This window comes from Hyaena hyaena, unplaced genomic scaffold, assembly GCF_003009895.1.
Source record: "Hyaena hyaena isolate Hyena2069 unplaced genomic scaffold, ASM300989v1 scaffold_101, whole genome shotgun sequence".
NCBI lineage: Eukaryota > Metazoa > Chordata > Mammalia > Carnivora > Hyaenidae > Hyaena > Hyaena hyaena.
In genome coordinates this window covers 3522714-3530351 of record NW_024080733.1, presented here as the reverse complement: position 1 = coordinate 3530351, position 7638 = coordinate 3522714, and positions in this window count along the sequence as shown.

Sequence of the window (7638 nt, the reverse complement as noted above, 5' to 3'; positions counted from 1 at the left end):
TGATTTATCTCATGAGAAATTTTAAAGTTCTTCTAGCAAAAGGAAAATATCAAGTGGAAATTTAGAACCAAAAGTAATAAGGAAGCTTATGATGGCAAATATGTGGCTAAATGTTAAAGATGGTTTCCTCACTTTTAATTTCTTTACAAGTTAATTGAAGTGACATCAGCAGAGTGATAGGAGTTTTCTCTGTCTTTTCACCAAAGAACAATTATGACAATTACCAATAAAAGAGTACTTTTGTGGAAGAGACATCCAGAACAGAATTGAGAGCCCAGAAATACACACACACTTATATGGTCAATTATTCCATAACAAAGAAGGTAAGAATACTAAATGGGAAAGTGATAGTCTCTTCAACAAATGGTGCTGGAAAAGCTGGTCAGCTACACGCGAAAGAATAAAACTATACCACTTTCTTATACCACAAACAGAAGTAAACTCAAAATAGATTTAAGGCCTAAAATTTAGACCTAAGACCTGAAGCCATGAAATTCCTAAAAGAAAGAATAGGCAATAAATTATTGGTCTTAGCAACACTTTTTTGGATGTATCTCTTCAGGCGAGGGCAACAAAAACAAACAAACAAAAAAAACAACTGGGACTACATCAAACTAAATATTAGCTTTTGCACAGTGAAAGAAACCATCAACAAAAGGAAAAGGCAACCTACTGAGAAGGGGTTAATATCCAAAATATATAAAGAACTCATACTACTCAACACCAAAATAATCCAAATAATCCAATTTAAAAATGGGCAGAGCACCTGAACAGGTATTTTTCCCAAGACATACAGATGACCAAGAGACAAATAAAAAGATGCTCAACATCACGAGTCATCAGAGTAATTCAAATCAAAGCCATAATGAGACAACACCTCACACCAGTCAGAATGACTAGCATAAAACAAAAAATAACAAGTATTGGTGAGGATGTGGAGACAAGGGCATTGTTGGTGGGCATGCAAATTGAACAGACACTCTGGAAAACAGGATGGAGGTTCGTCAGAAAAACTAAACATAGAAGTATCATAAAATCCAGTAATTCCACTTCTGGGTATTTTCTCAAAGAAAACAAAAACACTAATTTGAAAAGATACATGTACCCTTATGCTTATTGCATAACATTATTTGTAATGTTATTGTAACATTATTTACAATAGCTAAGATATGGAAGCAACCTAAGTGTTCGCTAATAGATGAATGGATAAGTGGAGTTTATGTGTGTGGTATACACAATGGGATATTACTCAGCTATCAAAAAAAAAAAAAAACTTGCCATTTGCAATGATGTGGATGGAGCTAGAGTACATAATGGTAAGCTAAATAAGGCAATCAGGGAAAGACAAATACCATATGACTTCATTCACATGTGGAATTTAAGAAACAAAATAGATCAATATATGGTACAGTGGAAAAAAAGAAAAAAAGAGAGAGAGAGGGAAACAAACCATAAGAAACTCTTTATGACAGAGAACAAACGGAGGGTTGATGGCGGGGGGTGGGTAGGGGATGGATGATGGGCATTAAGAAGGGCACTTCTTACAAGCACTGAGTGTTGTATGTAAATTATGAAACACAGAATTCTACTCCTGAAACCAACAGTGCACGGCATGTTAAATAGAATTGAAATAATTTTTTTAAAATTTTGCCTTTTGTGACAAATGGATGGACCTAAAGGGTATTACACTAAGTGAAATAAGTCAGAGAAAGAAAAATACCATATGATTTCACTTATATGTGGAATCTGAAAAACAAAACGAATGAACAAACAAACAACAAAGAAAAAAAAGACTCACAGGAAACAAACTAGTGACTGCCGGGGCGGGGGGTAAGGTAGCTGGCGTGGGGTGTATAGGTGAGAAAGAAGTCCCAGGAATGAAAAGTACAGCATAAGGAATAGAGCTGACAATATTATAATAACTCTGTATGGAGACAGATGGCAACTGCGGTGACTGGGGTCAGTATTTCATAACATACGTAATTGTCAAATCACTGTGGTATGATGTACACCTAAGATAATATTATACATCATCTATACTTTAATTTTTTTTAAAAATTCTGACATTTGACTCATTGAAGAGGGTAAGAAGAACAATTTCACTTTACCCACATCACCCTTCCTCCAAGGCAGGGTGCCATATGGGCCTTAAGGTACAGCTCAGTACTGTAAGACCCACTCAGCAGCAATTTTTCCCACAAGGGAAACAGCATGTTAAGTGAGTACCCAGCTTCCCCAGCTGTGTTATAATATGCCAAAAAGACCCACTTCTTTCTTATCTCATCCAGAATACTGAGGTGAACTCAGTAGGTTCAGAAGGGTAGGTTGGGCACCCAGGGCTAAAATGTATCAAAGACACATGTATCCTACCAACCATTTCATGAACTGAATCAGGAATCTCACAGCTGAGGTGCTGGGGGTGCCTTGCCTGCAATTCCACCAACTGGCTCATGTACCCCCAGCACTTCGCATGCCTCACTCACATATACTCCCACCCTGTGGCAGGCTCCTATGTGTGTGTTGCTCCATCCCACACTTTTAGTAAATGGTTGTGTTCAACATTCTTAATCAAGCAAAACTGTGTTTAAAGAGATGTATAGACAAGTATATACAATGGAATATTATTGAGCCATTAAAAAAAAAAAAGGAAATCTGTCATTTACAACAATATGGACAAACCGGGAGGGCATTATGCTAAGTGAAACAAGCCAGAGAAATGCAAATACTGTATGATCTCCCTTATATTTGAAATCAAAAAAAAAAAAAGGAAAGAAAAGAAAAGAAAAATAGAAAACAAAAAACAGGAAGTCAAACTCACAGAAACTGTAGAATGGTGGATACCAGGACCTGAAGGTGGAGAAATGGGAAGAGACTGGTCAAAGAGTATAAATTTTCAGTTATACGTTTTGAGGATCTATATACAGCATGGTGATTATAGCCTACATAGCAAAATGTATAGTATAATGACTATGTTATGTAATTGAGATTTGCTAAGAAAGTATATTTTAGGGTCTCACACACATATAAAGGTAACTATGTGAGGTGAGGAATGTGTTAATTAACTTGTGTGAATCCTTTCACAATGTGCATTAAATCATCGTGTATATTAAATCATCATTGTATATCATGATGTACACTTTATTTAATTTTATTTGTCACAGATACCTCAATAGAGCCGGAAAAAAGTTAACTGGTTACTTAAAGCAAACTTAGTAAAGTATATGGTTTGTCAGATGTAGAAGCAAAAGATGTGACAAAAACAGTATCGGGGGAGGTGCACAGACAGACGTATATTGTTGTAAGGCTCTTGTGTGAAATGATACGTTAAAGATAAATTGATGACATACATTAGATATATAGTAAACTGGAATAACTACTAAAAATTAAAACAAAAGGTATAGCTAATATGCCATTATTGTAGATAAATGGAATCACAAAAAAATACTCTATTAATCCAAAAGAAAGCAAGAAAACATGAAAAAAAAAGGGGAACAAAGATGAAACGCAAAAAAAATAAAGAGCAAGATGGCAAATTTAAACTTTATCATAGTGATAATTAAATATAAATTGTTTAAACACTATGATTACAAGACAGACACTATCATAATGGATTAAAAAAGAAAACAAGATTCAACGATATACCATCTGAAAGAATTAGTTGGCCTATAACAATGACCAGTGTCCCTCAGGTCTACAAAAATATGGAATATCCTCTTCTTTCTATTTGGGAAATCAGTTAGTACAGAAAGGAGGGCCCGGTAAGGTTCTCATTCCACAGTGGGTCAAGAAATTTTTCATCAATAAAAAATTTCCCTGTCATGGAATAAACAAATGCAGAAAGTCAGAATTATGAATTCTGCCTTTCTGGTAGCCTTAACATAGAATCAGATCTCCTGAAAATATGAGGCGCCTGGCTGGCTCAGCTTGATCTCAGGGTTATAAGTTCAAGCCCCACATTAGGTGTAGAGATTACTTAAAAACAAATCTTTTTTTTTTTTTTTTTTTTAAAGTCGGGGGGCACCTGGGTGGCTCAGTAAGTTAAGCATCCAACTTCAGCTAAGGTCATGATCTCGCAGTTTGTGAGTTTGAGCTCTGCGTTGGGCTCTATGCTGACAGCTCAGAGCCTGGAGCCTCCTTCGGATTCTGTCTCCCCCTCTCTCTGCCCCTCCCATGCTCATGCTCTCTCTCTGTCTCTCAGTAATAAATAAAAATGTTAAAAAAAATTCTGAAAAGACAGAAACTTTGGTTGAATTCAAGACTCCCAGCCACATAAAGAAATACGTTAATTTGAAAGGATAAGGGATTCATCGTCCAAACTAATTCATATCACACTGACCCATGAGGCTTTTGCAAAGTTGAGCCCTCAACACCAATTAATAGGCCATTGGGCAATGAGAAAAAAACTTGATGCTGCATGAAGTCAAGGATTTTACAGGAGTTAGTAGATGTGTTGGCCACATCTTAGCAAGTCAGGCTATCAAATGTGTACTTCAGTCTACTGAGCAAGTCAGCCTGGTAAAATAGGTAACCAGACAATGGCCTAGCATTTTCCTCCTCTGTCAAGTAAGAAACAAGATATGCATCTCATTCAGTCTGTTTCATAAATAGCAAAGCCATAAGCAGTTTCCTTTATACCCATAAAGGTAGTTTCCCTGATAAACATAACAAGGTGACAATAATAATTTCTTAAAAATTAGGACATGACAGTTAGGAGTATCTGACCTTGAATTCCATAAAAGCAGCCACAAATTTTCACATTTTTATGTAGCCTCTTAACATTGGTTGTGTTTTGTAAAGCTAATGACCAAATACTGAGAAGGTATGCCCTAAGGATATTCACAGTTCATTCAGAGTGAACAGTCAGTCTTACAATGGGTTGTTTGATCCAAGGATCTAGATGAGAAACATGGAGCCAAGATGTGTAAGGGAAATCAAGGTAGCTAATAAAATAATCAGATGACCTGGAAGAGGGAGAGCCAAAGTGACTTTTTCTAAGAAGCAGTATAAGTACTTGTATTAGTTAAAACAACCACTTAACCATTAAAACAAAAAAATATGTTATCTTCTATTTCTGTTTTTCCGAAGTCTAACATAGATCATAGTGGGTTAAGATCAAGATGTCTGTAGGATGCACTCTTTTCTGGGGACTCTATGAAAGATTTTGTTCCTTTGCCTTTTCTAGCTCATAGAGGTTTTCCACTTTCCTTGACTCCTGGACCCTTCCTTCATTTTCAAAGCTGGCAACAGGCCTACTCCTCATGCTGTCTCAAGACTTCTCTCTTCCAATTCCCTCTTCCACAGAGCCCCCTGTGATTACATTGGGTTCACCAAATTAATCAAAGATAATCTCCATATTTTAAGCTCAGTGGACTAGCAAACTTAATTCACCTTTGCCATGTAACCAAACATTCAGACGTTCCAAGGATTAGGACATGGACATCTTTGGGGGAGGGGCCATTATTCTGTATACCACAGAGCCCCGGGCAGCTTCCTTTTCTTCACTGGCTTGCATGGATAAAGCAATGTTGTTTAAAGGGGAAAAACATTACAGATTGGGGAAAATATGGGTAACCATTGTGGTTCCAAGTCCATACTTTCATCGATCCCCTCAGAAGAGGTGTAGACAAGGTTGCCAAGGAAACATTAACATTGCTGCACATTGGACTGGCCCAGAATAGAGTGGCTGGAAAACATTAGTGCCAACTATCAGAAGCACAAAAAGACAAAAGACAAAGAGGGAAAGGGGGCTGAGGGTCAGGGTTTGATACCAGAGTCCAAGATCTGACACTAGCTGCAAGATCTTACTTAGGCAAGTCACTTAACTTCCTCATTTATATAATGAAAAAGATGATCTAAATTATCCTCTAAAGCTTCTTCCAAATCAAAACATAATGAAATAGGGGAAAAAGGAAAAAACAAAGACCAGAAGTTTATTCTCCTTAAATCTGAAACAAGGGCTTAGCACTTCATCTTCCCAAAGGAATAGAGAATAGAAGACTTTAAAATTTTGAGGCCAAACAATACCTTCAAAATAGTAAGACTGTGGGGGAAAAAATATGACTATAGCATTTTCATCACTTAAATGATCTCATGACCCTGAGATCAATACCTGAGCTAAGATCAAGAGTCAGACATTTAACCAACTGAGCCACCAAGGAACCCCATATCACATAAATTTTCAACTTAATCCATTTAAGTTAACAACAGCCAACAGAAAGGGTCACCTGGGTGGCTCAGTCGGTTAAGCATCCGACTTTGGCTCAGGTCATGATCTCACGGTTCATAGGTTCAGGCCCCGCATCGGGCTCTGTGCTGACAGCTCAGAGCCTAGAGCCTGCTTCCTATTCTGTGTCTCCCTCTCTCTCTGCCCCTCCCCCACTCACTCTGTCTCTCTCGCTCTCAAAAATAAACATTAAAAAAAAATTTTTTTAAAAAGAACAGCCAACAGAAGACATACTTTGATGATTCTAATAATCAAAATTAAATGATAATATTATGCCATTAAGAAAGGAAAGAAAAATTTAGAAGGTTAGCCATTCTTTAGTGTTGGGCAAGAAGGAAAGAGAAAGGTAGAGGACCAAGGTTCTAGGAAATACAAAGTGTCATTCAGGAAGAATAATTTATGACTTATGAAATGGTAATCAACTGATTAAGAACACAAACCTAAAAACAAACACACTAAATTAATCAAATGAATGGCCATTTCACATGATCTCAGACTACTAATTTTTTTAAAGTTTATTTATTTTTGAGAGAGAGGGAGGGAGGGCCAGAGAGAAAGGAAGAGAGATAATCCCAAGCAGCCTCTGTGCTGTCAGTGCAGAGGCAGAAGTGGGGCTCAAACTCGTGAACTCTGAGATCATGACCTGAGCCAAAATCAAGAGTTGGACACTTAACCGACAGAGCCACCCAAGTACCCCTCAGAATTCTAATTTTAAAATAATAAAGTGTTGAAATATATTATACAGTTAATCCCTATTACAAAAGAATGTTGTCCATGATATGTGAATACTTGATTGTAGCAATTTCATGTATTTAATATAACTAAATCCCTAAAGACAGTACCTAGACTTTTTTTTCCCAGAAAGAACTGATTATAATTACTATCCATCCTACACAAATTTACCAGAAGAACACTGAAAAGTATAAAAATTACAGTCAACCTAAAATCAAAGGGAAAATCCTCTCTAAAGTAATAATCCAGATGGCTACTTTTTGGCCTCGATTAACATTTACATAACCATTAGTAAGGTAGGCTTTGAGAATTCAGAAATAGATTTATGTAAATAATTTCCACATTAAGAAAAGAACTACAGGTTTTTTTGTTTTTTTTAAAAATGGTCATCTGTTCAATACGGTGAACATGTGGCTTCTGCACAGCAAACGAAACAAGCAACAAAACTAAAAGGCAGCCTATGGAATGGGAGAAGATATTTGCAAAATGATGTATCTGATAAAGAATTAGTATCTAAAATCTCTAAGGAACTTATCAAACTCAACACCCCCCCCCCAAAAAAAAAAAAAAACAGTAAGAAGTGAGCAGAAGACATGAACGGACATTTTTACAAAGACATCCAGATGGCTAACAGACACATGAAAAGATGCTCAACATCACTCATCATCAGGGAAATATAAATG